General features: G+C 37.1%; 1 long non-coding RNA gene across 6 annotated transcripts in view; it reads left to right on the top strand.

Moving 5' to 3' along the window:
• Positions 1-24,964, top strand: part of LOC142061278 (uncharacterized) — a 346,726-nt gene that overhangs the window by 107,578 nt on the left and 214,184 nt on the right. The window contains exon 4 of one of the 6 annotated variants that reach the window (XR_012662093.1): positions 18,609-18,706. The exons of the other annotated variants lie outside the window; for them this stretch is intronic. This is a non-coding gene — a long non-coding RNA (uncharacterized LOC142061278). The remainder of the gene's footprint in view (positions 1-18,608; positions 18,707-24,964) is intronic. 6 annotated transcript variants of the gene reach the window in all.

Below are 24,964 nucleotides of genomic sequence, written 5' to 3'. Positions count from 1 at the left end.
GCCCATTTGTCCCCATGGCTCACACCCTTGGGACGCCAGCCTGCTGGGATGAATTGGTCAGCCCATGGCCCACTAATTTTGTTGAGAGGGGTGGCTTTCTGTACAAGTTGGGCATGAGTAACTCTGGCTGCACTAAATCTGTTCCAAGAGCTTTTTTAAAAAAAACATTTCTTAATGACAGCTCCAACAGAAGAATATGGGTTAATTGGGGGGTGGGGTGGGGGTGGGGGAGTGGATGGGGAAACGAGCCTAGAAAATAACTTTCTGAAATAAATGGAATTAAATGAGGGTGGTTGTGTCCTATTAGATTTATTTTCATGGGGTTTTAGCCATCTTTAAAACCTGCAGCATAGCTTTTGCTTAATTAAAAATGTAGAGCAATTTCAAAAACCACTATCTAATATGCGTTGGTTAGTTCCTTGATTTCTCTGAAAGCTTGCTCTAACACTGAGGGATGCTTTGAAATGTGTGAGGAATGAGTGATATGTGCGGAAAGCAGGGAGTAAAAAATAGGTGCAAAATCAACCAATCGTTTTTAGCTGGACAATGTGAAAAAGCACATACACTTTTAATATTTAGAAAAGTGAATTAAACCTGTTTCTCCCTTCACAAAATCCAACAGACAACTTAGATTATTCTATTTCATTAGTATGTTAGTTCTATGCTTGTCCCAAGCATCATTAGGCAGGGTGTTAGATGCTGTACAAAGATGGAATTAAGAATTTATGTATTTTGATATATATTTATAAACTTATAAAGTGTGTTTGCTGTATTGTGTGAATCCCCTAAGTTATAAGTCAGTTTAACTTTATTAGGTTCAAGGGAGTTATGCTTAATTATACTGGCTGGAGATCTGGCTTGGTGTGCTTTTATCTAGGTGAAGATACTATAAAGTTAAATAAACAAGATTTTAGTGGCCCGGTGAAGCTGTAATATTCTCATGTGTTTCTTAGTGGTTTCTGACATCGTGAGATAATTTCTGCTTAGACTGTGCATCTTTGATCCTTTTGGATAAGTGTCTTGGAGTATTCTCTGACTGAGAATTGTATACACATAATTATGGCTGATTTGAAAAATAGATAAATTTACTTATAAGTATACATATACTTATTTCTTTATTTAAAAAAAAGAAAAAATAAAGAATAATCTTAAGTAGAAAATAGAGTTATATCATTATTGCTGGGAACATGGACCAATATTGCATTATTATATAGGCACTTGAAATCTGTGAATTTTTTCTTTGTTTCTGCAGGTATAGCACTGTCTGTTTTCAAGTGCGTGTTTTTGTGGGTATGCCAACTAATATACAGTATTGCTCATCTTATTTTTCATATACCACCTGCACACAACTTGGATATGTCAGGTGACATTACTGTCCAACAGAACTACTTGGCATAACGTGGTTTGGTTTCAGGTGATCTGTCTGAGGACAGCTTGAGAATAATCAAAACAATATTCTGGAGATCTGCCCACAGAAGTCCTTAAAATGAGAAACATAGCTGACAACATACCTGCTATTCAGTGAAGTAGAAGTGGTTCTCTCCCTCTTTTGTGGTATAACCCTGCCTATTGAGAGACAAAAGATGATAGAGCATGTACAACATACTGAGTCATAAAGAATTCTCTGATTAGAAAACTCCAAGATCTGCTTGTTAAAAGAACTTGTCACAGATATGTGACTATGGGTTGCATCTGAAGAACTGTGTTTTGGCCATGGATATGCAGACTGGATATGCCAAACACCTCCATGCGGAAATCAGTGCACCTCTTCCAAGTTCCATGTGGAGTCCATCAGCAGTGCTGCCAGGTTCTTTAATTTTGCATTGTTACATCCCACATAAGTAAAACTGAGTTTATGTTTAAGTAATGAGATGTTGTCAAGAGTACAGGGGGCTTCTCTTTCTCTTTTTATTAAGGCAGCAGACAGGTGTTGTAGCCTGGGGACACCTGCCAAGGAAAAACACTCACTGTGACAACTCCAACTGCAGTCTGCCAGGTCTTGATTCGGCCCCCTCTGCTTACTCTTAGGTCCTCTTAGCCCCTTTTATATTCTCACTCTTCCAGCTGGTAACTTTCCACTGCTCTTTTCTTACTGTACACGTTCTACTTTATTTCTTTGTCTCAAATTTAGGCAGGCAGAAGGGAGTGTTACTGTTCAAGATCAGTGGGATGGGCTATAGCAGATCCCTCAGGTTCCCTGTGAGACACCCGGATGGGCAGGTCCTGGACCAGCTGCAGGATGGGCAGGCAGACTCAGCAGAAGCTGGGGTACCATACAAGGAAGGGTCAGTCTTATTACCCCTGATGTGTTAATGCATAACTGACAATTGTGTGGAAGCCTGAGAGAACATGATTTATTTAAAAGCTTGTTATGAATGAAATCACCTGACTTGGTAATTCTGTGTGCTTGCACTACAATTGTTAATTCTTATATTTTTAAATTTAAATTTTTAAGTTAAATTTAGAAGTTAAGGTTGCACAGCAGTCAGGAAGGAAGGAAGGAAGGAAAGTCCTGTGTACAATAAAGAACTTGAATTCTTGAATCCTTTTTATCTCTAAATGTAACCTTAGTGTTGTCACGCTATATAGCTATATAGCCCAGGATTGTATTACAGCCTCAGAATTCATTGTAAGGAGTTTGTGAATGGCAGCACTGTTCAGTTCCTCTTGAACTCTGTTGTCTCACTGACCACAGTAACAACTGTAGTGCTTTGGTTTCTACACCTCTGAACTGTAATCTCAGTTTGAATTGTTTCTCTGTCTGTGATCCATCAGTCTCAGAATTTTTTGTAAACTACTTGCCTCTCCTTAGTCTAGCCAGGCTTTGCAGGATGAAAATGCTGTAGTGGGGCTGACACAGAAAGCAGGTATATGGTTGCTTTTCTGTGAGTAGTGTGGTTCAATGTACTGTATTTAAGACGACAATGAGGACAGTAAGAGTAGTATGGATTTAATGACTCAATTCCTTAGTGGATCCTGCAAGTCTGGAAAGCAAGGATGAGGAGTGGTCCCACCAGAGTAAAATGGGCTAACGTTAGTTTGGCATTGGGTATATGCTGGCCATTGGTTATGACAAAAATTAAGGTGAAAGTTTGGGTTTAGGGTTAGAATTTAGAAAACTGCTATTGTAGGCTTATGTTTACAAAGGATCTTGTTAAAGTTTTTTGATTACTGGATTCTTCTAAGGTTGCAGAGCTAGGATGAGCTTCGCTGAAGATTGGGTTTATGGCAAATTATGAGACGGGTAAAATCACTTTGGGGTTACTGGGTCACAAAGTTTGTGTTAAGGGTTGTAAGTCAGGTTTCTTTAGGCTCTGCAAGTCCTGTAAGGTTGGGAACAGGATTGGAACTAACAATCAGGAATTACTTATTATGAGATCTGAAGTATGTGAATTGGCTGATTATGATTGTTTCAGGGCTAAAGTTTGGAGCTGCAGGGCTGAAAAGCTGGCTTTATTCATGATTCTACTAGAGTCACAGGGTGCATGTTAATAAAGGCAACACGGAATATCTGACTGGTCATTTCCCTTAAATATCTGTGCTACAGAGTGAGCTTTATTTCCTTTACTTTGCACCTATGTTCAAATTTTGTACCCACTCTAGAGCTGGCTGCATTCATACTGCACTCTGGATGAAGCCCACCTTGGAAACAGGTGTTGTGCAGCCTTTGCAGAGGCCTTTCTGGCAAACATCCACAACCTTTAATCTCCCTCACCCACTGTACAACCAGGGCAGTGCACTACAGAAAGGAGGCAGTGCTCCCTATGAAGTTTCCTAGTCACTATTTAATGGTGAAATGGAAAGCATGTTGCTGCTGCCTCTGCTTAAGAGCAGGAAAGTGGGACTCTCATAGGCCAGGCTTATTATAGGAGGTTTGGATCTGGCTCTCCTAATAAAGTAGCCTGCTTTCCTAAGTCTACTGAGGATTGAGGCCATCCTTCAAAGGATGTTTTCCATCAATTCTGCTGCTCTGGTAGCATCTTGAACTCATATCTCCTAGTAGAAAGGAGGCTTTGTCAAAGGGAACAGGCCAGACTGACCAAAGAGTGTTATGGAGTGGCATGGGAAACAAATTGGTGCTGAGGCCTTTGCTAGGAAAGCTCCAGCAAAGACCTGTCCTTGAGCTGGGACGTTCTGGCACCTGGCAGAAATACAAACAGTCAAAATGCTGACCAGTGTTGAGCAGGCAAGTTCACTGCAGGAATACATGGAACCACAATCTGCAGTCATGGTGTCCCTGAGAAGGCTGTGTGTGTTTGAGAAGAGGAAGAACTGATATAATCTACATGTGCTTTTGGTGGCCTTCAGGGCACAAACTGAAGGAGGGTAGTGATTTTGGAATTTCATAGACTGAGACACTAGCTTAATAAAGGTTTATATGAGTCTTGATGCTAATGGGGACAAATATCCTCTTCCACATCTTGGGACCATTGGCTCCTTAGACATCGCTGATCTAAAGGTAATGCATACTGGAGCAGAGTGATGCCTAAATAATGAGGACAAGGCAAGGGGGGGCTGCTGCTTCTGTCTGTTGAAAACTTTCTTAAAGGATATAGATCCTTAAGATATCACAAAGAAATGTGTATGTTAATGTGTTATGTTGATTTCATCAGTAAACTAGTGACCATATTGCAAAGGAACCAAACCGTAACCTCACCAGTTGTTTTAGTGTGACCTCCTGGAACCCAGCACATTGTTTTAATTTAATATCATACTTGCATTATGTTAATCAACAGCCATTAAGTGCTACTGATAATATCTGTCCTGGTGTAGCTGCAAGACATGAGGCCATTTTGCCAAATAAGGTTTTTTATTTAGCTGAATAATTACACAGAATCATACAATTCATTTTGATATGTTGTAGACAATTGGCATCTAGAGGAATGAAAGACATTGGTAACCTGTATAAATCAGGATTTATCATCTGAAAAAAAATAATCTTTAAATACATATGAAATGTTACTTACCAATAGAAAACATGTAGTGTGTTAGACTAAGTTACAGTGATTTTTCTTAGCAACTCAATAAACTATCCAATTGTTCTTCAGAGCACCGCCGTAACTAAATTGCTTCTTTGTGATTCACTGCACTGAATATCAGGCCTATGATTACCTCCATCTTGTTTCCTGCTTACCTGTAAATGTGTGCAAAATTCTGAAAATATCTTCCATTCAAGTGTTTTTGTCCTATTATGCTACAAATAGCTGTATTTTCACTTCATTTGAAAATTAATTTTGTGTTCTGCAACTTAGAAAATGATTTGACTTTCTTTTTTCATCTCAGAAGTCTTGAATTCTGGCAACAAAGGCTGTTTTCTGAAATTGCTAAAAAATGGTATATGTCAAGTTACTACCATGCACTGTTTCAGCCTGAAATGAGAACTTCCATCAATCAATGTCCTTGAGTACTACTTGCCTTGTTTATACGACTGTTAAGAAGGAACAATATTTCCAAGCATCATTCCAAGACTCTGTATCTACAGATTTTCTGCTATGAATGGCAAAGGTTAGGCCTACAGAAGTGTCCTCTAGAGGAAATGATGGTCAGTGACACAGGCAAATGAACCCAGAGATCATGTTTGTTTGGTTTTATTTCATAAATTATAACAGACAGTAGCTTAAAAGCCTGCAGCCAACACATAAAGCAATAAATCTGTATTTACACAGAGTTGAAAGGAGATGGTGTTTATTCTGTAAACTCATAATCTGTGTGGGCTGTGTGCCTGATAGCCTAGAATTGGCTGAGCGCCTAAGTAAATGAGTAGGAAGGGCAATTTACCTTCCTGTGGAATATTCCACAGAGGGGAAAACCTATGATTTTTCCAATGTTAAGACTAAAGGCGCCATCTGGTTTTGATTCATTTGGTTGGTTTCTTTTGTTGAGGAAAAGATAGATCACAGTGATGATAAATTTTTTAAATGGCAATATTTTTAAGGGACCTTGGTTATTTACTAGCTTTTTTTAATTGAGATATTCTGCAAGGTGAAGGGTAAAATATAGTGGCATAATCTGTATACTTTTGTTCAAACTAAAATGGATTTGTTTTCCATTAAAGTTGTTCTGACTGCTTTCAGCTAGGGAACATGGAGACTTTTAATGTACCTCCTTCATCCAGTCACTGGTACGTCCCTGACAGTGCTGTGAAATACTGGGGAGGAAAGGGGAAGTTACTCAAAAATGGTTGCTGCACATTTTGCCATGCAAAATCTCTGTGCAGCCTGCTAGCAAGAAGTCATTAAGATTTGTTTTGAATTATCCTTGGACAATATCAGTGTATATCAGTAAACAAGATAAATTTCAGGTGAAGTATTAAAAAAATGGAAAAAATCACATCCACATCAACAAATAGACAGGGACAAGTAAATTAACTGTGTTGCAGTTGAACTTGGATGATACACATGTGCCTTATGCTCCCAAGCCCATTCTACGGCTGCAGCCAGGAACTAGTGCTGGAACATAAAGACAGCCCTGAGAGTCTTGAGGATCCCCTGTTATAAGGAAGGTCACCTTTGGAAAGGCTGATTGTACATTTGTGCCAGCAGGAACAAAACAGGCCTGACTTTTTTTTTTCTTTTTTCTTTTTTTTTTTATTTTTTTATGTATGTATGTATGTATGAACTATGTATGCTATGTATGTATGATCTAAGGAGTTTTGATTTGGCCAAACCCAATAGATTTCTTGGAGTCTCTGCTCACCAAAATGGGTTATACTCCCAGCAAACTAGTATTGAGGTCAATAAGGTTATGTCACCTTACTGAGAATTGATTTTTGGGGGGATAAGATTGAATCCTGTGTTAATTAATACTCTCAAATCATCTCTACTGGCACAAAGGTGTGCCTGTATGTGCCAATTGTAATACCCTGAGTAAGGGTAAGCTGTTCGAAGCAGAATGATTCATCCTAAATTAGATAAAAATTGGCATAGATCCATAGCAAATTTAGTCTACTGGGTCGATGCAGAAGCACTCGGGTCATTGAATCTGATCTGGCCTCCAGGCTCAGTCACAATACCCTGCTCACTGCTTGGGTGACTGTGTGGGACAAAGCATTGAGTATCTGGCTCACAAAATGCTTGTATATGAGGTGATGTTGACATTTACATACTCCTTATGAGTTGCTGTTATCTTTGGAACCTTTTTCAGCAGGCATACTGAAGTCAGTGACTAATTAATTTGTTGATTAAACATTGTGCAATTTTGAGATGGCGTCTATAAAAAGTATCTGTACAAACTCATAATGTAAGAAAGAAAATGTTGCTAAGAGAAATTGCTTTTGGGAGTATTTCTGTTTTTTTAAAAGAAGTACTTAATTTCTGGCAAGCTACAAAAACAAATGATGTTGTCAAAATAAGAAAGAGATCAAAAAACTAAGAATGTATCTGCATATGTAAAAGTAACATGCCCACAAATTGTTGTGAAACACACGTTCGGATTGGAGGATACATCACAGTTCTGCATCATTTCACAGACAGTTGATAGAATGTTTTAATTTGCATTTGAAACTATTAATTAACTGCAATGCCATAAATTCCCACGTGCCCCATGACATTATATACCCTTCACACCACCTGTACCTATGATGTATCTATATACCTATACACATACGCGCATGAGCAGTGCTCACATTGCAACTTGCTCAAGAATTTATCCCTTGCTTTCAAGACTGACGATGAACACATTGCTCTCTTCTCTGGCAGGAAGAGGACTTTGCCCATGGAAAGTTATTACTCTGATGTGAAAATTCAGTTGCAACATTAATTATGCAGGAGAAACATGCTGCACGGAGTTACCATTCTGTGGTTTCTTGATCTTTCTAACTGATTTTCTTTCACTAACTTTTAGTAAATGATTGGCCATGATATCACCTCATTGCACTTCTCCTAGCCACTAGAAAATGTCAACAGCTTCTGATAATGGTGATCAACAAAATAATTTATTTTCTGTCAACACAGAAATGGCACTTTTAAATGGCACTTTTCCCTTTGTAGGGAAGGGAAAAGAAACCAAGCAAGGTGCTACCAAGGGCTTGTTATAGTCCTAAAAAGCTTTTTGCCTGTGTTATTCATGTTGTTACAATATTATTTGCCATTCAGTCCTGCATCTCATACATGTCTAAAGTCTAAAAAAAAGAAAGAGAAAGAAAAAAAAGGAAAAAAAAAAAAGCCAATTTCACTCTCAGATGCTGGGAGATAATTAAAACTTGCCTGAACAGTAAAATCTCATTGAACCCGCTGTAAGCAGGGTGTTGGACTAGATGGCTCCCAGAGGTCCCTTCCAGCCTGGGCTTTTCTATGATTCTGTGTTGCTCGTCATGAAAGATTAGAGCTGCAAGCAGGCAGAATATTAGGCGCTTTAACAAGGTGAGGGTGATCAGGACACATGTTATGGAGGGTAAGCTGTCATTTGGAAGATCTTAGGAAGGGGGAAGTTGAGGAAAATTTACACATCTATTAACCTTTTAAGGAAACTTGTAAGCAAAAGATGCTGCTGGAAGAAACTAACAGCAGACATTAGTTGCTTACAGGGTCTAAAGATTGCCTCTTTCTTCAGCTTACTCAAAGGCTTGTACTTGCCAAGCAGGAAGTTTTTTTGAAGTGTTGACTACAGCTCAGCTTTTGAGAGAAAGGTGTGACTATACATTTTTCAATAACATTCAATCTGTATTTGAGAAAAGCCTCAGTAGAACTTGTGAAATGGAAAGACCCTTTCCCACTCACCCCCAGGCCTCTTGCTTGGACCAGGGTCAGTGAGTGTGTATATGTCGCCCGTCCTTTCTTGGCAGCTCAGAAGCAAATATAGGTGCTACACTGCAGGTGGCTGCTGCTGAGGTAATCCCTGGTTCCTGCAGCCACCCTGGGCTGTGGTGAGGTGGCACATTCCCTCAGCAGTGCCAGAACCTTCATGGGAGGGGTTGGTTGTCATCGTAATTCAGTTTGCAGTCACAACCCTTGTATGAATAAACTAGTACAACAGGATGTTTAATATAAAAATGCACATTTTTAAATGTTTTCTTGGTAAAGTGTACATTCATTTTCTTTTAGAGAGATGGCTATTTCCTTATGCGGTAAACATAAACTTCACGACAGCTTTATCTGGCATTTCTTTTCAAGGGCTTTTAAGCTTGAATTTGAAAATAATAGAGCAGGGCAAGTGTATTATGTCATTCAGTAATTTGGCTTTTGAAATAAAGTTTTGCTTTTGAATATAGAAATATATGCACATTAGTATGGCACTATATGCATAATCTTATGCATATTATGTGCATATATTTACATTTCTGGCATAATATGGTGTGATTGAAAAGACCTGTGCAGCAGCAGTCAATGGGCTATTATGTGGAAGTAGACAGGATTTACTTACCAAAAATCTGATCAGTTTTTACATGACTTCAGCATTTTCAAAATGCAAGATATGTAATAACCACTTCAGACGCTCTGCATAGTTAAATTATTTAAATGTATTCCACTTTCCAGGTTTCAAGGTCACAATGAGATACTAGCTCTTCCTTTTCTTTTGTTTTTATGTAAGCAGTATGGACCACTTACAGAAGAAAACTTCTATTGGAACAAATTAATACCTAACCAGGCAAGCTTAAGAGATAGTAATCTAAAATAAAGTAAAGCAGAGTCTGAAGTGGACAAGTCAGTTTTCTTTGTTTCAAGATGGTTAAAGTTGTTTTAAATGCATTATTTGTGCCATATCCTTATGACACAGTAATTATGAAATTATTTTTGTAAATCTCATTTGAAAAAGTGCCACATTTTAAAAAAAATTATTCAGGTGAAAGCAAATGTCACCTTGACTAAGCCTGCTCAATGCAGCATAGAAACGAAATGCTCATCTTATCTTATTCTCATTCTGGCTACCAATCTTTTTTTTTTTTTTTGTCTGGAAAGGGGACAAAACTCATACTGTCTCATGACTGCAATGCTGAAAAGAGCAAAGTGACAAAACTCTGCAGGATTCTTCATTTTCTTAGCTGTGGGTGTGTTTATTGAGGTCATTTATTTCAGGATAGGTCTGTATTATACTTTGACAAACAAGTTCAGTGTAATCTTTTCTAAAAATCCAATCGCCCTTGTAAATGATGAAGTCAGTGCTTTGCTGTGTTAATATGCCTCCAAATTTGGTAAGTTTTGAACATTAGTAAAATGTCTTACAGTGTGTGGTATTTTGAGAAGGATATATGGAATGGCATTAGAAATTAATAATAGTGGCTAGAGATGTACAGTTGTATGTTGATCAGAAACTGAAACTGGTAGGCTTGCTTATGCACTAGCAAGAGATGACTGATACACTGTGATGTTTTCCAGAAGATATGGAGAGGTGTTGCTTCGATTATTGATAACCAAAGATGTATGTTCCTATATTTATTCCTAAGACCATCTGGATGCTAATCACAGACCCTGTCATAAGATGCCTTTTAGGAGACAATTGGAAGCGTGGTGCTTAGAGAGAAAATAGGTGAAGATCAACCACCCTAGGCAGTTCTGGTCACAGACAGTGCAAAGGAAGGCTGAATACTTTCAGCCTCTTGTGATTTTTAGTGGCTATATTAAATAATGTGCTGCACCCTCCCCATCAAAGAACCATGAAAATGCATGTTTCTCCACCAGAAATAAATGTTTATATTCCAAACCATTGAGAACTACTGCTTACTATATACCCACAGCCCCTGCTTCAAATTTTGAACAGCTAGATGGTGCTGCATGAGTATTTAGTATATAATTACTGTTTAGCTTTATTATTGCAATGTTAAGTCACAGATCAGGACTCAGATGTATGAGAGAGAGAATGCAAATTTACTGCATGTCCCAAAAGGTTTACAATCCAAGTAAAAGGGTACATCTTCTCTGCACTTAACCTGTTTCTTCTATTGAGGTTGATAAAAGCCACAGATGTACTATTTCCAATATTAATATGAAATAATTGAAAGCTAATAAAGGTTTTTCTATAGTACTCTGCGGTGTACTCACTTTTAAACTGAGCCAGAATGGAAGGCAATGAGCAGAAAAAGCTACTGAACTATTTTTATAAGAACCACAGCAAAAGGGGTGTTATAAGTAGGATGTAATAGCAGACAATGAAATAGTTTTTGGGGAGGTTCTTCCAAAGTGTGAGCAAGGTTTGGAGAAGGTATAGAGGTAGTTGTTGAGTGATGTAACAAGTGGGTTAAAGTGCTGATATTAGGGCAGATTGGAAGTGAGGTTTTATTTCTGAGCAATAAATGAAGAATTATAACTGAAACAAATGTGAATCACAAAGGGCGGTGCAACTGAAGTCAGGTAGCTTGTGTGTTACAGGACAGCTATGAATGGCTGCCATGTGGTCGGAGTTGCGGACTAGGAAAATAAGAATTTAATGAGACCATAAGTAGCAACTGAGATACAATGAAGCCTGGATTATGTCAGAAAGTTTAGTGTAAGACTGAGGAAGTTTCCACTTTTTGAGAATCATGATGTTAAATAAATGTTTCTGTTGAGGGAACAGCAAATGCTTTTATCTGTGCACTGTATTAAAAAGAGCTCTACAAGTTCCTGAAAATAATAAGGACTTCATTTTGTATAAGAAGATCTGGAAGCATTAAGATAAGAGGTAATGGAATTGAAGTGAAGAAGATGTCCTAGGCTTTGAGGTTATATCAATAGCAGGTACAGAAGATAGGGAACTGCCTTGTGAAGTAGGAAAATGATCTTTCAAGCTGCATTGTCAAGACTGGAATGTTTTCAAGGAACTTGTTTCTGTTTATGTGCGAGAGTTTGCTTTCACACACGCTACTCTCATACTTCTCACGTAAAGCCATGTCTCAGCCTTCTTAGTGTTCAGTATTTTTCCTCCAGCGGTAGATGGGTGATAGATACAAAAAATATAACATTATTACCATTGGCATCCCATGGAGAATACCAGATAATGAATTCTTTCTCTTTTTGAGGAATGGAGAATATGTGAAAACGGCAGCATTTTAGTACTTTACTTTCATTATAGCATTTCTATCTGCAGGGCAAGCTATTTATGTCTGTAACACTTCTTCCTACTGCTTAGCTGTAAAAGCGCTAGATAAGACTAATACAATTATATGCTATAACTTTATTTAGACTGCTGTGATTTGTGCAAAATATTACTGAGTTATACAAGTTTCTTGTTGCAGTAATATTCAAGGAGATATGGGGTTTTTTTTCCTGATATTTTTAGCATTAAAATACTGATATTTTATAGATTCTCAGTTACATAAATAAATTTAAGACTTCATGTTTTGTGTGTGTATAAATATGTTCAGGCATGTACAAGCATATATGCAAAATGGTCCCTAACATATTTGTAAAATAATAGGTCAAGACTAATACGTTTAAAGCACAGCAACAGCCTAGGGGCAGATTCTTTGGTGTTGTAAACTGTCACACCTTCAATAGGTTTGACTAAATTTATACTATCTGGATCATATAGAGCTAATCAGTCTGCCTCCTGCATGGGCAAGTATTGACATGGAAGTACCTCAGATGGTAGTTTAAGGCTTGCTAATGCATTGCCGAGAGCTCCCTTGACTTTCAAAGGTGCTTATAGAAGTAGGAGAATTTTTTCACGCTCATCTTTACCCTATTTCTGCTCAAATGGAAAATATCAGGAAACACTGGCTTCTTGTTAAAGATTGTCCTGTTTATTAGAGGGCATATTCTGACTCTCTTGACTTTAAAAAAAAAACAACCAGTGTTTTGAAAGGTGTTATTAGTTCATAGCTTTTGCACTAATCCATGGTATTGTTTCATTGAATTCAGCTTGTTGGGAATTAATTCTACAGTAGGTATGTTTCCACCATACATTCAGATAATTAGGAGTTTCCAGGTTTTATTTCACATATTAGAATTATAAAAAGAGCAATTAAGATGCAAAATAAGTCAAAATGTTGACTGTATTTAATATGAAAAAGTGACATTTACTGGGTTCTAATTTAAATGTCAAAATGAGGGGGTACAAAAAAGGGTAAAAACTGGTGGTATTCTTGAAATTATCATCTCAAGATGCATAGATGGAAATCTAGTATTGTTTCATAAGTTTTACTTTCTGTAGGAATAGAAATCTCAAAGCAATATGCTCCTTATTCTAAAATGTGATATTTTTAAATTGGTGACATTTCTAAAAAATAAAATATAAAGAAAACTTTCCCCTTAAAATAATAGTAATCACCCAGTGAATTTGTTTGATCAGAACTAGATTTCTGGGTAGTGAATAGGTTATGATGATTGCTTGCTTCTATAACATTTCATTCTACTTAAAAATCTTCTGTTTACCTTATCAGTGTCAGTGGACTTGGAATGCACCATGTTTCTGAGGACCTCTCACAAGTCACTCTTTTTGAAATCCAAGATATGTCAGTATCACTCTGTTAGGAGCTACCCAGCTTGTGAAGAAAGACCTAGCTATTTCCAGCACTTTCTTCCATGAGAAACACAAATATTTGACTATCCATGCGGGTCAACTCACTCCAATATACTTTATCCACAAGTAAGAGTTTCTTTGTTTAAAACTCGCTCACTAAACTCTGAGATTTGACCCTTTGAGAAAAATAGTATGTTTGCATGAAGCTAATTCTTTTATCTTTAAGCTAACTTGTGTTTTATGTCTTTTCAAATGTGTTAATAAAAATGCATCTGAATGGAGGAAAAGGGCACATTGCCTAATAAAATTATTGTTCATCATTAATTTTATGAAGAATTATTCCAGTACAGACTGCTTCTAAATGTAATTTTTAGTATTTTGGTGTTGAGGAAGGGTAGAATAATTTTTCTGACCAGAGGAAATTCTTATGACCTGACCTCTATAGATGTGTGAAGGGAATGAACCCACAAGATGATCTCAGATGATACCGAAGAATAATACTAAAACTTCTGAGAAGTTTTATAGGCCTTATATTTTTTTTTAATGGTAAATGGTCTTTTTTCAGTGTCCCGTTTGTAAGATGTCACCACTGGGTTCTCTCTAGCACAAAATGGGTCCTGTTTTCATTTGCTGCCTTGTGAAATCCCACCTTGTTGAAAACCTCTCAAGCGCTACATCGATTCCAGCTCACCAAGATCTGTCTCAGGTTTCTGTCCAGAACTGACACTCATTTTAACCTGTTTTAACTCACCATCATGTTTGGAAACATGTTTAATGTTGTCTCTTTTTAGTCAGGGCAGAAGAGATCTAGAAAGTATGTTGGTTTTTTAACCATATAAGCCACAAAATATTACAAATCCTTCACTACCTGCAATGTGAACATACAATGACAAAATTCAGTTTTCTTTCCTAGAATAAATAGTCTACAAATCCTTATAGTGTGTCTTATAGTATTGAATTAACCTTTACCTGACATTTAGGTTCAATAATTTTCACTCCTTCCCAGTTCATAATTTAGTAAAATGGCAATAAAATGGCTTGCTGGAAAAAGATATCACTAAGCTCTGTTAAAGATAATTGTTCGACTCTTAGAGATACCGAACACACTACATGAGCAGTTTCTTCAGTGTATCACAGGACAATACAAATATCCCTTGCCACTCTGTAATAAAGCTATATGTTTAGATGCAATGCAAAGTATTTTTCAGTTAAGTTTCTCTGAAGTAATTGTGTTTTAATGCTAGGATGAGCTTCACGTTATTTTTCCACAAGTTTATTTACTAGGATCATAAAATTATTTCCCTCTTTTTAACAATCAGTGGAGCTGACAACTTAAAACTCAGTTAAATATGAAATATTAGTTTAAGTTCTGCTAAGAAATGGTAGGGTATGTTTTGGAACAAGCCCAGTGGATTTTTTTTTCATACAAATAGTCTAATTCAATAAGTATTTATGTACCACTAGAAAAAAGAGAGAGGAATTCAAATATGTTTGATAATCATAACAAAAGGGTCAAGAAAAAAAGATCCAAAATAAATTCTCATTATGGAGAGTAAAATGAGAAATTTTCTCACAAGAGCAAATACAGCAGCAGGCACAGTACTTCTGAACTGCTGTTGGTCCGCAATATTGGGTATTATAGAAATTAGCAGGACCAAGCAAACTCTTCACATCTGAATAACTACTGGAATCTAACCTTGTGCAACTGCTGCTCTAAACTGTTACTCTAACATTTGCTTGTTAAAGATTCTGACTTGCTGGTATATGATCAACCATATTCTATGTATGAGTGAAAGGTAGCGATAACTGTACCAAAGGCTACAAAAGGCTTGTGCTATCAAAGTCACTGTGCTTGAATGTATATTAAGTGAACATGACTTTCTTCGTAATTCCTAATGTCTGTTTATCTCAAATGCCTAAAAAAATTATTTCAGTTAAAATTTGTAAAGGCAAAAGGAAAAATACTTTGATAAAAATAGTATTAACCTTTTTGTTCAGAATAGCAAATGGACAAATTTTATTGTCACAATGCCATTTTTTCCCCTCAGAGATAAAATATCAAGAAATGTCAACTGCTTTTGTAAAATGGGCTTTAAAATTGTGTGTCTGATATGAGTGATTCATATGCTATAACAGAGCAAGCCTCTTTTTGGTTGCTGAAGATCTATACTGAAGTGATGCTGATCCATGGTGTAGGACTCCTACAGCACTTGCTTTGTTAATTTGCCAAAGAAAGCAGGTCCTAATGTTAGCTGGAAACCTGCTCCCCTGGCTTGGGGGAGCTGAGTGTGCCCTGGTGATACCCCTAAGAAAATGGAATTTTTGGAATTTTCTGCTAAAGACATAACAATGAACTATGCGAGCCTGGCAAAACAGAATTTGATGGCCAGACACTGGAACCGAGAGATAGGGAAACACCTGTTTCATGATTATATCCCTGAGGAGAGCTGGGAGACTGATCAAAGCAAACATCCCGCCTCAGAAGATGCTGAGAATGGGGTGATAAAGTGTACTGTCAAGGAGAACAACTAACTGGGATGTTGATAAGAACTAAAACAAAGTGCCCAGTATGGGAACGATCCTCATTCTAATACTAAAAATCAGGCCCATAGGCCAGGAGCTGCCCCCCCCTCCCCGCCCAAGAAGTCCCTTACTCCCTGAGCATGCCTGGTAAACTAAAAGTAAGCTGTACCTTTACATCGAAGAGAGAAAGAAATTAACTAATTATTAGCTGAGGTGTGTGACTATTAGCTGTGACTGACACATTTAACCGTATAGACACCTTGTAGTTTCTCGGTGTGGGGTACTACCTTTGTGAGTTACCACCTAGCACCAGTCTTTGTGCAAAAATTACTTGAATAAAATACCTCCACTCTGTGTGTAGTTTGGTGTTTTGCACACTGAGCGAACAAACCCCCTTTTTGGGATAACACAGGGAAGATTTAAATGGAAAGAGAATGAGAACTTTTACTTACAAGTAAGGTCCCAGCATAATGACCAATATTTGCAAAATGCTATTTCTTTTTCTCCTCAGTAGGAATTGTAGAGTCAGCACTGGAGACAGCAGCTAGACAACTTTCAAATTTTCCTGTTGTCTGGGTCATATGTAGTATATGTTTCCTATGATTCTTAGATTACTTAAACCAGTTCTTTCAGTAAATCAAGGAGGCAACCAAATCCACTCGAAGGCTTCCACATCAGAAGATGCTTCATGATTAATGTCAGGAAAAATACACATTTTATTACACAGGTTCTCTCATCCTCTCCCTTTGAAAACTTAACACCCTTCTTTTCCAGCCCTCAGCTGCAGAAGTAGCTGTCAACAGCACTCAAATTTAATAGCTGATACTTTGTATTTAGCAACCCTTGACATTGACCTGCTCTTAAAGTACATTTTAATTAGTTCTAAAAGAACTGCAGTCGTCTTGTTAGACTTTTCTAATCTCCCCCGCCCCCCCCTCCAACCACACCCTTTCTGTCTCAGGAACCTCCCATGGGGATCAGTATCTTAGGAGAAGTTTTCTTGGTCCATCTGTCTCAGAGTGTTATGTCCACAGATGCCAGATTAGTTTGTCACTGTAGTGATGTATCCATGCCAAAGAAACAAGGCCTTTGATTTTAGCCATCATGTTAGATCTCTTTTCATTTTCTCTTCCAGGTGACTTCCTGCAACCACATGCTGCTTGATTTCTCTTACTTCTGTTGAGCTTCTTTATATTTGGGACAGGAAGTCCTTTTATTTATGTTTTTAAACATTTCCAGCCTCAGAAACACGGGAGGGGGGAGGGGGGGAAGAAAGAAAGATACTTAAGCATTACCTTAAGTCAGTGGGGTAATTAAGCTTGAGTGTAGGGATTTTTCCTTCAAGGTGTATTAAGGGTCCTCCAGCCTCATGCCAGCAGCTGTACTGGGAAGAGGCTGTTTTACTCTAAAATCATGTCAGAAGCCACTCCAGGGTGGCTGTGATACCCCTGGATCACTTGAATTTTTGTTTCAAGAGATTGAACTGGGAGCTGCTGTAAGGCTCATAGTCAGTCAATAATTGGACGTTTGAGTATGAGGTTCTCTTGTTGCACATATGTTCTCCCTGTCACACTGCGTTGCCTCAAGCAGTGCTCTGTTGCTGGCTCTTCAGTCATCTCTGGGTTAGATTTGGATACAGGAAGAGGGGAGCAGGGCTGCAGAAATCCCAGGAATGTGACAGATGGCAAAACATTTTACAAAGACAATTTAAAACATGTGCAAGGAACAGCAAAAAGGAATACTTAATCTGCCAAAATAAACTTAATTATTTCAATGACAAATCTCTTTTTATTGAACCTTTCACTTAATCTTTCTGTCCTTGTGTATATCATTCCTCCCTGCCTCTTACTCTATATGTCTTCTGAGGCTGGATCTTATTTACAGAGGCTGATTTTAGTCATGTGAAGAGCATATACAATAATATGATCTCTCTCTTTCTGAAGAATTCTGAAAGATAAAGACTTCAGCCCACACAGAAAAGGAATGCTGAATCACTTCCCTATTTCACACATCTTCATGAGCATTCATCAAACTGTTCATTTAATCTAGAGCCTGAAGCAATGAAAACTTATGAATGAAACTCCCAGGACCGGGATCTTCCCCACCATATGTCACCGCTTCCCTGAAGAGAGATGGAGATTGATACATGAAAAGCTGTTTATAAATCCTTGGTAAATTGTGGTTTGGGCCCAGAAATAGCACAGGCCAGCGAAGTAATCAAATTTCTTTCGTGTTTAGATAGGACCTTTAAAATAAACATATATAAAAAATGTGTACATACAGACACATAGATATATGCAAGTAGATGTCTGTATGCTATCATTAACTATTTTAAAGTAAACAGGAAATTTTTCTAGCAACTGTCTTTAATTTGACTGGAATTCCTGAACTAAAGAGAAGTTTTATAAAACACAGGTAGAGACAAGGCTTATCCATATTGTTACCTGCCCATATTTTTCTCATCATGGTTTACTGATTTTATTTTTATATCTCTAAAAAGCCTTTCAAGTTGCTAACAAATAGGTAGTTAATAGTCATGGTAGTTTCTGTCGATGGAAAAGATAAATATTTAAATGACAGAAAAATGTATCTATATGAGAAAGAGATTCAGTCTGTAACAGTTTGGCTGAAGGCTGTCAGCTGTTACATATTGAGGTCATGCATAACATGTTACTGAACTTGTTAAAAGATTTGAATGGATTTATTTTCAGATTTTATGAATGCCAACAGTTAAACTACGCTGAATACTCCAGATCAGAACTGCAATAAAAACTCCTGATCAGCACGTGCAAATGAGATCATCTTGCAGGTACTTTTAAGGAGTTTGAATTTAACATAATTTTTGTATTAGACCACAGAAATTCAATGAGTAAGATTACTTATTTTGGACTGATTGTCATGAAGAGAGTTTGTGTGAGAGAGATATATAGACAGGCATGTACCCTGCTGCTCCGTATTTTAGTCATATGGAGGACAAAATTGAAAAAAATCAGGATAGGTCCAGAAGCAATGGTGTCGTAACCTCCCATTTTCTATTTCAATATGCCTTTTCTTCTCTTTTGTCCTACAAATTCCTGAATTTCAACTCTGGAAGCTGAAAAGCCTTCTCCCAGTTTCAATCCTGCTATGAATCTAAATCTGTACTTCTGTAAGAGGTTTGTAGCAATAGTGAATTATAATGGATTTTAAGAGTATAATGCTAATGAGTTTAGTCCTGGAAACCTGAGGTAAAGCATGTTAGACCGATTTAGGTTTTGAATAAAGTTTTTTTCAGGTGGTTTTGACGAGCACAGGATCAAATCATGTTTTGACTGTCTAATCTGCCATGTAATACTGCAGCATGTATGTAATGTACTGTAATTAATGTAATGTAATGTTGCATTGCCAATTCATAGGGTCTCAGAGGAATTTTTATTCATTTTTCCATCTCCTTCCTTAATAGTAGTTTGAGGATAGTTCTCAAGTATTAGCTTTTTTCTTTCCTAGTCAAGCAGTGATTTGTCTGTATTTTTTTTACATTTTTCTAGATCTAAAAGATGGAGAATAACTTGAGAATAAATTGTATTGAGACATTTGTCTTTCATAGTGTTGCTGGTATGGTAATGGAGAGACCAGCTTCAGTTTTACGCATTAACAGCAGCCCTGCTGACTAGAAATACACATAAGGCTAAAATATAGGCGCGACAAGAATGGAAACAGCTGAGCAGAAAGCACTATAATCAATGAAGAGTTACTTGTAGAGGCACATGCTATCAGTTGGCAAAGGTTTCTGCTCTGCATATTTACTTTGATTGGGGCTGGAAGATACTAAACTTTGGTGCCTTTTACCCTGTAGCCATATGAGTCAATTCGATTAAGGCTTGCCCATATAGGTAAAACCAGGCTGACCTAATTCACACAGACATTTTTGCTTTTCAGTAAAGAAGAATTAAGAGTCAACAACTAGCTGCTCTGTGCTTCTAAAACTTCCATCATGGTCAGTTGTCCATAGCAGGAAGTTAGCAGCAGAGTTTTGGAAAGAACTGCAGCTCATCTAAAATCTACCACAAACATTCAAGAATTGGTGTCTGTGTACTCATGTGGAGTATAAATCAGGATATTAAATGGTCTACAGTAATGTTTATGGAATTGCAGGTAATATAAGGCAGGGAAAATGAGCTAGTAATCAAAAATATTAGGCATGTTGCGATTGGCTGTAATGCTATATACTGGATACTTACCAGAGAATTTATTGATATCAGATGAGGTGAAAAGTAATCTAGTTGGGAGATACGTCTGGGTTCTGAGGCTCTTTCAATGACAACCATAATATTCAGACCAAATATAGGGATAGGATTTAAGGAAGAAGTTTAATTTTAAAAGATGTGTAAAATCAGAGTAATTTCAATAAACTTTCAGAGGTTCAGACAGGTGTGAAGAATAACATAATCTACCCTGAATTTTGTGTATTTCATTTATTTAAAGACAACTAAAGGTACCTTTGTTCCTTTCAAAAACTCTCAGCTAAAGGGATTTATCAGAAAACCCACAGAGAAGACTCTCCAAACAGAAAAGTTTTAAATGCAAGCATGTAGTGTGCAAGGTCATTTTTAATTCCTAGTTGACTCAAAAGATACTGAATGTCACACTGTGCTAGGAAAACCCTCATATTTAATCAGAGGCTCAGATTGGCTGGAAAGACTCAGTGGTGTCTTTTATTGCCAAAGACAGTAATTTAATTACTGTCCATATGCCCTGTTGGGCCTGATGGAAGCCCCATGTTGCTTGAATAGACTTGATTAGTGGAAGTGTTTCTACAAAACAAGCATCTTCACCTTTCACTGCCAGTCTTGGATGGGGCCTTTTCCTGCATCTCCCGCTTTTCACTTTCACAGTGATATACTACAGAGAGACTTCTGATTCCATCTTGTTGAGGCATTAATGACCCAATAACTCAAAACTTATTTTTAATGATTAATTTTGGACTGCTTTTTCAAAGCTGTTTTTTTTTTTTTTTGACCAAGTAAAAATTCCTTATCTAACAGAAGTCTCATAAAATATTTCTCCCTGCCTATATTGATTGTTATAGATTTTCAACCAAAGTTTAGATGTTTCCCTTCTCAATATATATTGATGAGTATATTGTTATTCCTATTACACAGGTAGGGAATTGAGTCTCAGAAAAACCCTGCAATTTGTGCGAGGTCACAGAAAAGACAGGACTGAAGTGAGGGCTCTGACTGATCATCACAAACCTGCCCAACCTGTGTCTCCAAGAATCATTGTACGTCATTCATTCCAGCTGTGGAAGCATTAGCACTCTCTTTAGATTTGAGGATGAAGTAGCTTTGTTTGTAGCTGATTTAAAAAATAGATTGTCTTTTTTATTTATTAATTTTTCATATGCACACAGGACTGTTAGGAATACTGGTTCATTAAGCTTCACAGTGCCATCTGTAGCAGGTAGATACTCATATCTTTGTAATACAGCTTGTAAGAGCACAAGAGGAACTTCTCGTGAGAGGTAACATTACCTTAGGCTGGAACTTACATGGCAAACTATAGCAGTGTTTGATTAAATCTTAATATCATATAAACACAAAAAGGATTTTCAATTTAGCACTTCTAACATCAAAACCAAATTGGAAAGTAGGTTTCTGGGGGGTTATATTGCACTGGCCAAGAAGATTATTTTGGGAACATTAGCAAATACTAATGAAGATGTGCAGTATTGTTAGCATAGTCGTTATTGGTATCATGACCTCTGAAATAAGCTGTAAAAATACTGGCTGAATTCAAATAACTACAAAGAACAGCAAGTGTCATAAGGCTTGCACCTGTTGCTGAAAGGCATGTCATTTTTTTTACTGAATGAATGAAGTTTCCTTTTCTGCCTTTGGGTACAAGTATGAATTATTACTTTTTGTCTGCCTTTAGTTTTGACCACTACTTTTCTGCACTCATATTTTTGTGCAGTAGAGTTTATTACCTACTGGTTGCAAAATTCACACCACAAAAATAAAAACCAAAATCCCTCCTTGTATTTCCACAGTTAAAGCCAGCACAGTAATGACTGAAAATTAATCTGGAGCTTTCTAAAGGAAAAAATTAATGTTTCCTGTTGTTATTAATGTAACTAAAAACAAACAAAACCAGCCCCCCCAAAAAAAAAGAAAAAAAAAAAAAAAGAAAAAAAAGAGCAGTATGGTTTGTAACTTTTGGGAATTAAAGTTAAAGCTGATTTTTTTGGGGGGGGAGGTGGTTGTGTAAAATTGTTTATTCAATTGCAGTACAATGACTTCTAAATGTACCTTTCTAGCTACCCTTGGGAAATCTTATGATGCTTATCTTTGGGAAGTGATAAATAGAACTGAGTATCAGAAAAGAAATCACAGATAAAGAAATGAATAGCTGCAGTGATTGTACTGGATCACTATCTGTGGTATACTTTAGTCTAAATCAGAATGATCCCAATGAAAAAGGAGATCGGAAGATCAGCAGTATTTATATCACAGAGGCATTGTAGTTTTTTACTTGCACAAGTTCAGATTTTTCAGCCTGCAATAATACAGGCTAAAGTGTAAAACAAAGAGTCTAGAATGAATCTTATTAGTCACACACCAGACCATGGATAACACTGTTTGTGAACAGAGACATTTAATCGGTGTACAGCATGTCTATTCTGATCAGCCAGACTTTTGACTAATAGGGAACATCTACTGCTCCTAAGTAATATTTGTCTGTCATTTACAAGTTCTCAACTTTTTGTATTAAACAAACTGAAATTAAAAAGTTGCTTAACCACTAACAACTTCTCCATGATTTCATAGGACCATGAGTCCATAGGGCTGCTGTTAGCAAAAATATTTGCATGAATATTTTACTTTTCAAATATTGAGCACGCATTTGGGCAGAAAATGGGTGACATGAGAGAAACAGCTTTGATGGCTGTCAGTGCTTTTTGATTTCATTTGCTGAGCTATTTCACTTCATTGAATGATACAAACAGGATGTCTGGGATGCAGGGTTATGTGCTTTAAGAGATTGTATTTCATCAAGACGTTTAGTAGCTACAACCCTCATGCTGATAGTTAAGGACCCTACCACCTTTTGTCTCTCACACAGAGAAGTGGTGTACAGCTGCAAAGTCTGAACTCAAGATGAAGTTGGGTCTTGAGTGAGGAGCCGTGCAAACACAGAATAAGCATCTGAGCCTAACTTTGCTTACAGCTAAGGATGTGATCAGAAACAACAGAGGCAGGAACAAGGAAGTACAGCACCTCAGGTGGTACCCCAGCTTCACAACAGTGCTGAAGAGAGGCATGCTTTTAAATGCTGGTTTTCTGTTCTTGCCACTAATAAGCAACTTCCCTATTGCAAATGTTTTTATTGACACATTCTAGGTCATATTATTCTTGTTTTCTTACAGCATTATGTTGGGAGCTTATAACTGTATTGCAAACATTCCTCCCTCCTATTGAAGAATCCTTCTTCACTGCTTCCCAGCAATGAGCATCTAATGAATAGCAGAAAATTGTGTTGTTAATCTTTAAATCAGTGCCGTTGTGCTTTGCAGTGTAGTGTTCATCCCACCACTATTCTATGGCTACCAGGGTCATTCGTTCTTCTGGCATGGTGCTTTCATTTGTTTCATCTAATACAAGATTTCAATCTGGATAATTTTTAATTTGAGAGTTACTGTTTTATCTTTCGATGATGTCAGGCACTTCATTTCACATATCTTCTGTTTGTTATTCACGTTGTTGATATTGATCTAAATTCTCCTTTCATGTTCCATCCTCAAAAATTGTTCAGCAAAGCATAAAAATTATATAATGGACCACCCACACACTGTCTTTTTCCTGAAATTTAAATAATGAATCTGGCTTTTTATTCATGACAGGAAAACCACTAAATGATATTAAGCTGGGCACCCTTTTGTTTCTTCTCAGAAAATTACACTCAGAAATCGTATGCCTGCGGAGCTGAGTTACACTTTGCATACATCAGACTTCTATCTGAATTTTCAGTTCTTGGAAACTCAGAGTTCTTGTGAGGTCTATTCTGGGATAATTTCCATGAGCAATGACTGAAATGCTTTCCTAAAATTTTTAAGATTTTTTTTTAAAGTTCCTGCTGATAATTCAAGCCTTCTGAATGCTTGAATATGTCTTTTTGTTATAGTGGTAACAAATTATTATTCAAAACACATTTTAAGTTTACTCTTTGGTTTGTTGATGGTTTATGCTGTAAATGGTAGTTCTGAAAGCTTGATCCATCGTAACTGGATCTAGGCTTCTGGCCTGAAAGGCTCTGAAAATGATGCAATACTAGTATGATACATACATTTAAGATGAGAAGGCAGTGTTGGTATTTTGCATTCTTGTAGAGCAATATTCTGTGTAAAGGGTTGTGATACATAGTTAGGCTTTAAAGTTTTCTTAAAGAAGTGTACTTCGTATTATAATTATTGAAAAAAGGGTCTAATTTTTGGAATGATAATAGGCTTTCAGGCTATTTAGATACTGGTTGACTACAGCTGATTATGAAAAATTAAAATTCATGATGTTATGCCATATGAACTTCTACCAGCATGAGTTTGAGATTGCCAGGAAATTTACAAGGAGGGGCGTAACAGAAAATCTGGCAGATCATCCCAAGGATGTGACAATAAATCTTTTCCACTGTACCGTAAAATATACAGAAAACTTTCTGTGAAATGAAAAATAACTTTTTTTTATGTTTTTGAGGATGTACAGCCACAGCTTTACAGAGACTAGAAGAGAATGCTGAAATGGTGATGTTTTGCATGTGTACAAGAGTGCCTGAAGTAGATTTTATGTACAAAACAAGCTGAGATTCATCAAAGTCTTGGGCAGCGTTTACAGCACGTACTTCTTGTTGTTTATTTTCTTACTTGTCTTTCACCTGCTGTCTAGCTCAGCATAGCACTGTCACCGTAGCCTGGGGTATTGAGTGTCTGTCCTACGTGTTCCTCCAAAAAAAACCAAAATCAACCCTAGTAAAATCTTGGAATCCAGTAAATGTAGAAAAGGAATTAAAATGGAAAGGCAGGAATGTTTACTTC

Source organism: Phalacrocorax aristotelis, chromosome 8, assembly GCF_949628215.1.
Source record: "Phalacrocorax aristotelis chromosome 8, bGulAri2.1, whole genome shotgun sequence".
Lineage (NCBI taxonomy): Eukaryota > Metazoa > Chordata > Aves > Suliformes > Phalacrocoracidae > Phalacrocorax > Phalacrocorax aristotelis.
This window is presented reverse-complemented; position numbering and strand designations above follow the sequence as displayed.